This window comes from Chelonia mydas, chromosome 10 (genome assembly GCF_015237465.2).
Source record: "Chelonia mydas isolate rCheMyd1 chromosome 10, rCheMyd1.pri.v2, whole genome shotgun sequence".
NCBI classification, from domain to species: domain Eukaryota; kingdom Metazoa; phylum Chordata; order Testudines; family Cheloniidae; genus Chelonia; species Chelonia mydas.
The window spans coordinates 31760274-31766619 of NC_051250.2; positions in this window are offsets into that span (position 1 = coordinate 31760274).

A 6346-nucleotide genomic window follows, 5' to 3' on the forward strand; every position below is an offset into this window, starting at 1 on the left:
GTCTGAATGCTTCACAAATGCTAATGAATTGACCCCCACAACCCCACTGGATCATTACCCCCATTTTACACACTGGGATTAAGGCCAGCACAGGGCATGCCAACTCCTTGCTCCCTTCTGTGCACTGGGGATCCTGGCTGCCGAAATGCTCCGTCTCCTTTGCCAGCCTCAGCCGTCTGCCCAAGGCAGCCCTCGATGCGGAAGGGGCTGACTCCCGTGGCCAAGGGGGGTTCTATTTGGCCCCAGCGCACACTGCTGCATGGCAGGTGGTTTGCAAAGAAAGCCAGTTCAGAGCTCTCCGAGTGCACTAGGGAGCTGCTGGGACATGGCTGAAACACACGCTTCTGTCCAGCTTCTGTCAAGGACAGACGTTTTTCAAACCCACCTGCCTGGGGTATGGCAGCCCCGAGAGCCCTTCATGCAACGAGATTAGGGCTGCCAGGGTGGGCCATGCACCTGTTGGAGTCACAGCAAATCCTGTCAGCTGGGCTGTGCGCTGTCAAAGCCAACTCATCCCTGGGCACAAAAGTGTCCTTTCAGCAGCATAGCTGTGTCCCCAGCGCCTGGGATTGTCAGGGCCGGAGGCAAGCGTGGCCAGTCCAATACCAGTGTGCCAGGAGGGAGTCTGTGAGAAGCCAAGTTGTGCTGTGACCACCAGCAGCCTCACCCCAACACCCCGCTGGCCTGGGCACATGGCACCAGGGATCCGAACAGCCCTGAAATCCCCGAGCACGTCTCACTAGGGAGCCCAGTTTGCTTCTCAATCTGCCCCCAACGCTGGGGCAGGGCCACATTCAAAACCCAGCCCTGGGTGGGAGCCACGCTTTGCGGATGGCCACTATAGTTATCATGGGTTGTGCCAAAGCCCAGGGCTGAGCAGCCTGCAGTGATGGGGTGTCAAAACGCCAGGGCAGCCCTGGTGGGCAGAGCGCCCCATTCTACAATGAGGTGATAAACAAGCCAGACCCCTGCCAGCCCTCCCCTCTCTCCTCTTTACAAAAATAGGGGCATGTTAGCATTCCCATTTCACACGCAGGGAGGCTGAGCCATTTAAGCCACCTGCACACGTAGCAGGGTGCTGGGGATAGATCCCCAGGCGTCCTAATTCCCTGACCTGTGCTCTAGCCGCTGCCTCATCACTGATCAGTTAGAATGAATACTAAAGAATTACAAAGCCTTCCGAGTTTCTCCTTGCTGTCGTGGGGCAGGGCAGGCGCTGGGGGGCAGCATTCAATGGAGTGGGTTGGAGGAGCACTAGTTTGGCTGTTGGATGGCACTGGAAGTGCCCCTGGGCTACTGCACACACAACTAATCCTCACACAGGGCAGGCATGGCAGTGACAGGGCAAGGGATGCAGGTGGCAGAATGTCATCGCCCGGGTGGGCGTTTGGCTGGGACGCCAGGACAGACACTTGCAGAAAGGTCCATGGGGCAAGACGTACTCAGGCCCTCAGCTTTCTGCCTAGACAGCACCCCAATAAACACAGCCCCACTGTGGGACACTGGCTCAAGGGAAGAGTGCCCCCCCACCAGCACCGCATTCCCTTTGGCTTGGCGTTTCCATTCCATGGCCCAGCACAGGCCTACATCCCTGGTGTGCGTTAGCAAGTGCCCAGCCCAAGGTGCCAGCAGCATTACAAGCCTCGGTGTGCTTTGGCAAGGAGCTCTGTTCACCCAGCACACCCCGTTCCTGGGCAGTGAGCAGGGTGGGATCTGCCAAAGGGCAGCGCTTCCTGGCTGCCAACTGGCATCTCTGCAGGCTGGGCCCAAGAGCACAGCTAGCTGAGCCTGCGCCTTGCCACCCTCTCCCTGCCCGTCCCAGCTGCATGCCCAGCATGCCCACAGGCAGGCGCGGTGGAGAAGGGGGCTCTGCAGGGTGGTGCACTCAGCTGTGCTGCATTACCCCCTACGGGCCAGCAGCAGCACCCCATGGCGCCGGGGGGCATTCAGCAGAGAGGATCTGTAGGGCACCCACCTGGAGGGGGAGGCTGAGCACTGCCCCAGAGGGAGCGCCGATGGACCAGCCGCAAGGCGGAGGGGTGCGCCAGCTAGGGCCAAGGAAGGGCAGCAGAGAGCGGCAAGGGGAAGGAGGGCTCCTCGCAGAGGCCAGAGGGCGACTTGAGAGGGCCAGTGTACACAGGTGCCCTGATGGGAAGCCTGCCTGCACCCCTGGAAGGGGCAGGAGGGGTAGCATCAGCTCTCCACCTCGAGGCTTTGCTGATTCTCAACCCTCCCCGGCAGGGACTGTGCTCCAGCACAGGCAGCCCAGACATAGGGGCTTTAAACCCTCAGGATTGTGGGCTCATGGAGGGTCCCACACAGCTGTCTGGAGCTGCCCAGCCCTCTGCCTACACCAGAGCAATTCTCCTGGCCCCTCACAAGCTGTCTCTGGCCCCTGCACCCCAGCAGCATGTCAGGGCTGGAGCAGAGACCCAATCCCTCCCCTTGCCACCTGCACCCCTAGACACCCCTTGTGCCCCAGAGAGACTCAGCTCCAGTCATGGCACCTCCCAGTCCCTCTGCTCCGCTGCCCTTGTGCATGAAGCCTCACTACCTGATCTCTTTATTCAGCAGAATGTCTGGAGGATGGACATGCTTCCCTGGGGCAGACAGCAGGTCAAAACCCAGCTCCCTGCCTTCGGTCACCATTGCTCTTGGCCCAAGCGTCCTTGAACCCGAGCCTCCTCCTCCTCCCGCTCATCAACCTCTCTCCACCTCCACAGCACCGCCACACCGGCCCTCCTGCCTGCCTCCATCTCCCCTGGCCTTAACGAGTGCAGTGTCCATTCAACAGTCTCACTGCTGTAGACTCCAGTGTCCCCAGAACACACCCGACCCTGGTCTCCCGCGGGGAGGAGAGCTGGAAAGGGGGGGACGCGTAGGAAGGCAAAGGATAAAAACACAGTGACCCAGGTGGGCTGCCCAGAAGGGAACACAGAGCCGTTGCCAGTTCTTCGTGAAAATGCCTGGGGAGCCGGGAAAGACCAGGAGCCTGGAGAAAAAAGGCCAGCATGGCAGCTACCTTCAGCCCGGTAAGAAAGGCGAGCCTGGCACTCACTGGCTAGAGACCCCACTTTGAAATCAAACAGCAGCGCTGACAGGAACCCAGCTGTCACTATTTGGAGGCCAGCAGCACCATGTGGAATAAGCAGCTCAAGTTTTATGGCAAACAAACCCTGCCAGACAAGCCCGCCTGCCGTTTCTGGTGGCATTCCAGCGTGAGCAGATGAAGGCAGCAGGGGAGAGGGACGTGCGGCTTCTGCTGGAGCAGTTGGTGCAGCGCCTGACAACACCGTGCCCCCAAAGGGGCCTGCATCCCACCGCGGCTGCGGCAGGTGACACTAAGCGGCGGTGCAGCCCATGGTTGGGAAAGTGCTAGTGGGGCTCCCCGGAGCCAGTCCCAGCTCTGGACACAGTTAGTGCATCACTCATGAGCCGGGGGAGGCGGTAACAGGGCATTGGAGCTATTCGCTGATTGTTCCACGCCAGCCTCATAGAGACAGCAGCCTTAGGGCAACCACCAAGCCCCAGACTGTGAAAATCTCCCCTCACCCAGTGCCTCTCCCTTCAGCCTGGCAGGCAGCACAGGCCAGGAGCCAGGGCTGGGAGTCAGGAGACCTGGGTTCTAATCCCCGGCTCCTAGTCAGAAGGAGATTTTAGGCCCATTAGACCCTGGGGTAGCAGCTGCGTTTGGGAGTGAAAGCGAGTGCCTGGTGCTGAACAGAGGCAATAAAGAAGGTTTGTTGGCGAAGGAGACTCTGCCCAGGTTCCCGGTCGCCTCGCTGCTGGTAGTGGAGGCTCTGCTGCAGGGGGAAGCACTCCCGTCATCCCCAATGCCCCCTGACCCTTCCTGGAGTGGCCCAGGCTCAGCCCCCAGCGGGGGCAACACGGCAGAGGTGAGTGTCTGGATGAGCCCTTTGGGCTCCTTGTCCTGCCCTGGCCAGGCGTCTGAACCATCACACAATCCCAGGCAAGGGTGGACTGGGATCACCGCCGGGGCACTGGAGCCAGCCCCTCCAGGACATGGGTGGCACCAGGCCAGGCTCCAGTGTGTTTAAAGAGCTGGGCTGATAGATGTGGCCCAGCACTAAAAGCAGTCATGCAGACGTTCAGCCTTGGCCTGGAGCTGGGCCTCAGCCTCTCCCCCTCGCCAGCCATCGGAGCCCTCCAGCATCTGCAGGGCTCCCGTTAGCGCTGGAGCCTGGGCCCAGATCTGCCAGCCTTGCAGCTGTGAGTTTAAAGAGGGTGGCTGGATCCTTGCATAGCCCGTCCGCCAAGAATGCGGGGAAGGCAGGCAGGGATCTTCCAGGCACTGGTCACCATGGGCAGGCATATGGGCTGCAGCACCATGGGGTCTCAGGCCCTCAGCCCGAGTGTGCTGTTCCTGAGCTAGGTGCCCTTTGCCCAAGATCCACAGTGGGTGCAATTAGCTGGGATTGCTGGGCACGGGGGTAGCTACTTGGGAATTCCAGCTGGGCAGAGGCAGGCCAGGGGAGGGAACTTGCTGCACCCTCTGCTGGGGAGCCGCCTGGATGGGCCAGGCCCTATTTGCATTCCAGGAACGGTGCTGGGCTGGGCTAAGTTTGGCATTGCAGGGTGGTGAGACACACAGACCCTGCTGGGAAAAGCTAGCCGCAAAGCTGTAGAGCAAAGGTGTCCAGGGTGGCTTGGACCAAGCCCTAGCCAGGCCCAGCAAGGGGGGCTGTGGCAGGGAGTGCAGCACAGGGATGGAGGACTCGGGTAGGGTGCAGCTGCTGATCCCTGGGAATACCTGCACCGAGGGCTGTAGCGGGCAATGGTGCGGGTGGTGCAGCCTGGCTGTGGTTGGGCAGAGGCGCAGCCCAGCACTGGGTCGAAGGGGCTGTGGTGCTGGCCTTCCCATCAGGAGTGACAGCTGAATTCAGCCAGTGCGGGCAGCTGGCCAAGTCTGGGGAGCAGCCCTGACCTCCAGCAGCTATTAGCTACCGGGTCTCCTGCTTTCGGGCATTCATCCCCCTTTTCCTCACCCCGAAGTTCTCTTTGTGCCCAGCCCCTGCGCACAGGGCTGGGGGAGGGGTCTGGTGGCAGGGGCCTGGGCTGGCATACAGCAGGCCCCAGGTTTTTGCGTGGGGCTTGGCTGGTGTTGGTTAGATCTTTAGAAGGAACCCCGCGCCTGGCAGAAGGGTTACAATGCAAATGCTAATAACGCCGAGCACTTATATTGAGCAGCTGCTTCACAGCCATGCACTGAGCCAGGTGCCCCGTTACCTGGAAGTGCCGTGTATGCTTCAGTGCCATGCTAACACCCAAGGAGTCGATGCAGCCACCTCTGGGGTGGAATGCAGCAGCAGCTGCTCAGACATAGCCTCCTCCCCTACACGCAGCAACGTGTCACACCCGCATTAAGACTCTTTGTGCAGCTGCACGGCAACATTGGGACCACGGTGACCCGGGCCACGAGCCTGAGGTGACTCTTTGGCTGGCCCCCCGCTCTGAGATGCACTCCCCTCCCCGCAGTAGGGTAGCATGCTTCCAGTTCAGCCACTCCAGGGTACTGGCAGAGCGGCTCACCATCACTTTTGGGCTGCAGCCCTGACCCCCGCCCCATGAGCTCACAGGACAGGGTGACAGTGCTGTTTCCCAAGGCCTCGCTGTAGTGCCCCTGCCCTGCTGTAAGTGCCCTGTCAATCCCCAGCACAGGGGGCAGGCACCCCCCCTGGCAGAGCACATGGGTTCACTCAGGGCCAGGTGCTGGGGATACCCCGGGGGGGTGGGCAGGAACCCCAGTCACACCCTCTCTCACTCCATGGCAGGGCAGTCTGCTCTCAGGGGCGACACCGCTGCTGGGCTGGGCCCCTCCCCAGGCTGGGCCAGACTGGTACAGCAGCCCATGCGCCAAGGGCTAGGCCAGAGGATGCCGAAGTCCCACTGGGCCAAACAGGCCAGGGGAGATCGTCCCCCATCCACCAGCCCCTGAAGCACTCCAGGCCACGTCTGGCTCCAGGTGCCAACTCTCTCCCGTCCCCTCCCTGGGGCAGGGCAGTAAGGTTTGAACTGACAAGCCCTGGACTCTAATACCAGGCCCAGCCACTGTACCCTGAACTGCAGGGGGAATGCTGCCGGGCGGGGGGGCATACAGGGTGGCAACCACTCACCAGGAGGCCTCTGCCCCTCGTGGCCCTTTGCAGGAGGCACCAGGGCAGGACAGGATGGCGCTGGACAACACGACTGCTCTGTGGCCCCTGGCCAAGGCTATGCCAAGCCCCCTCTGGGTCCCACCCATCGCACCCCCTGTGCCGATTTCCATAAGGGGCAGGGCTTTGCTCACCCCCTCCCCTGGCAGCACCCCTCCATTGCCAACCCCCAA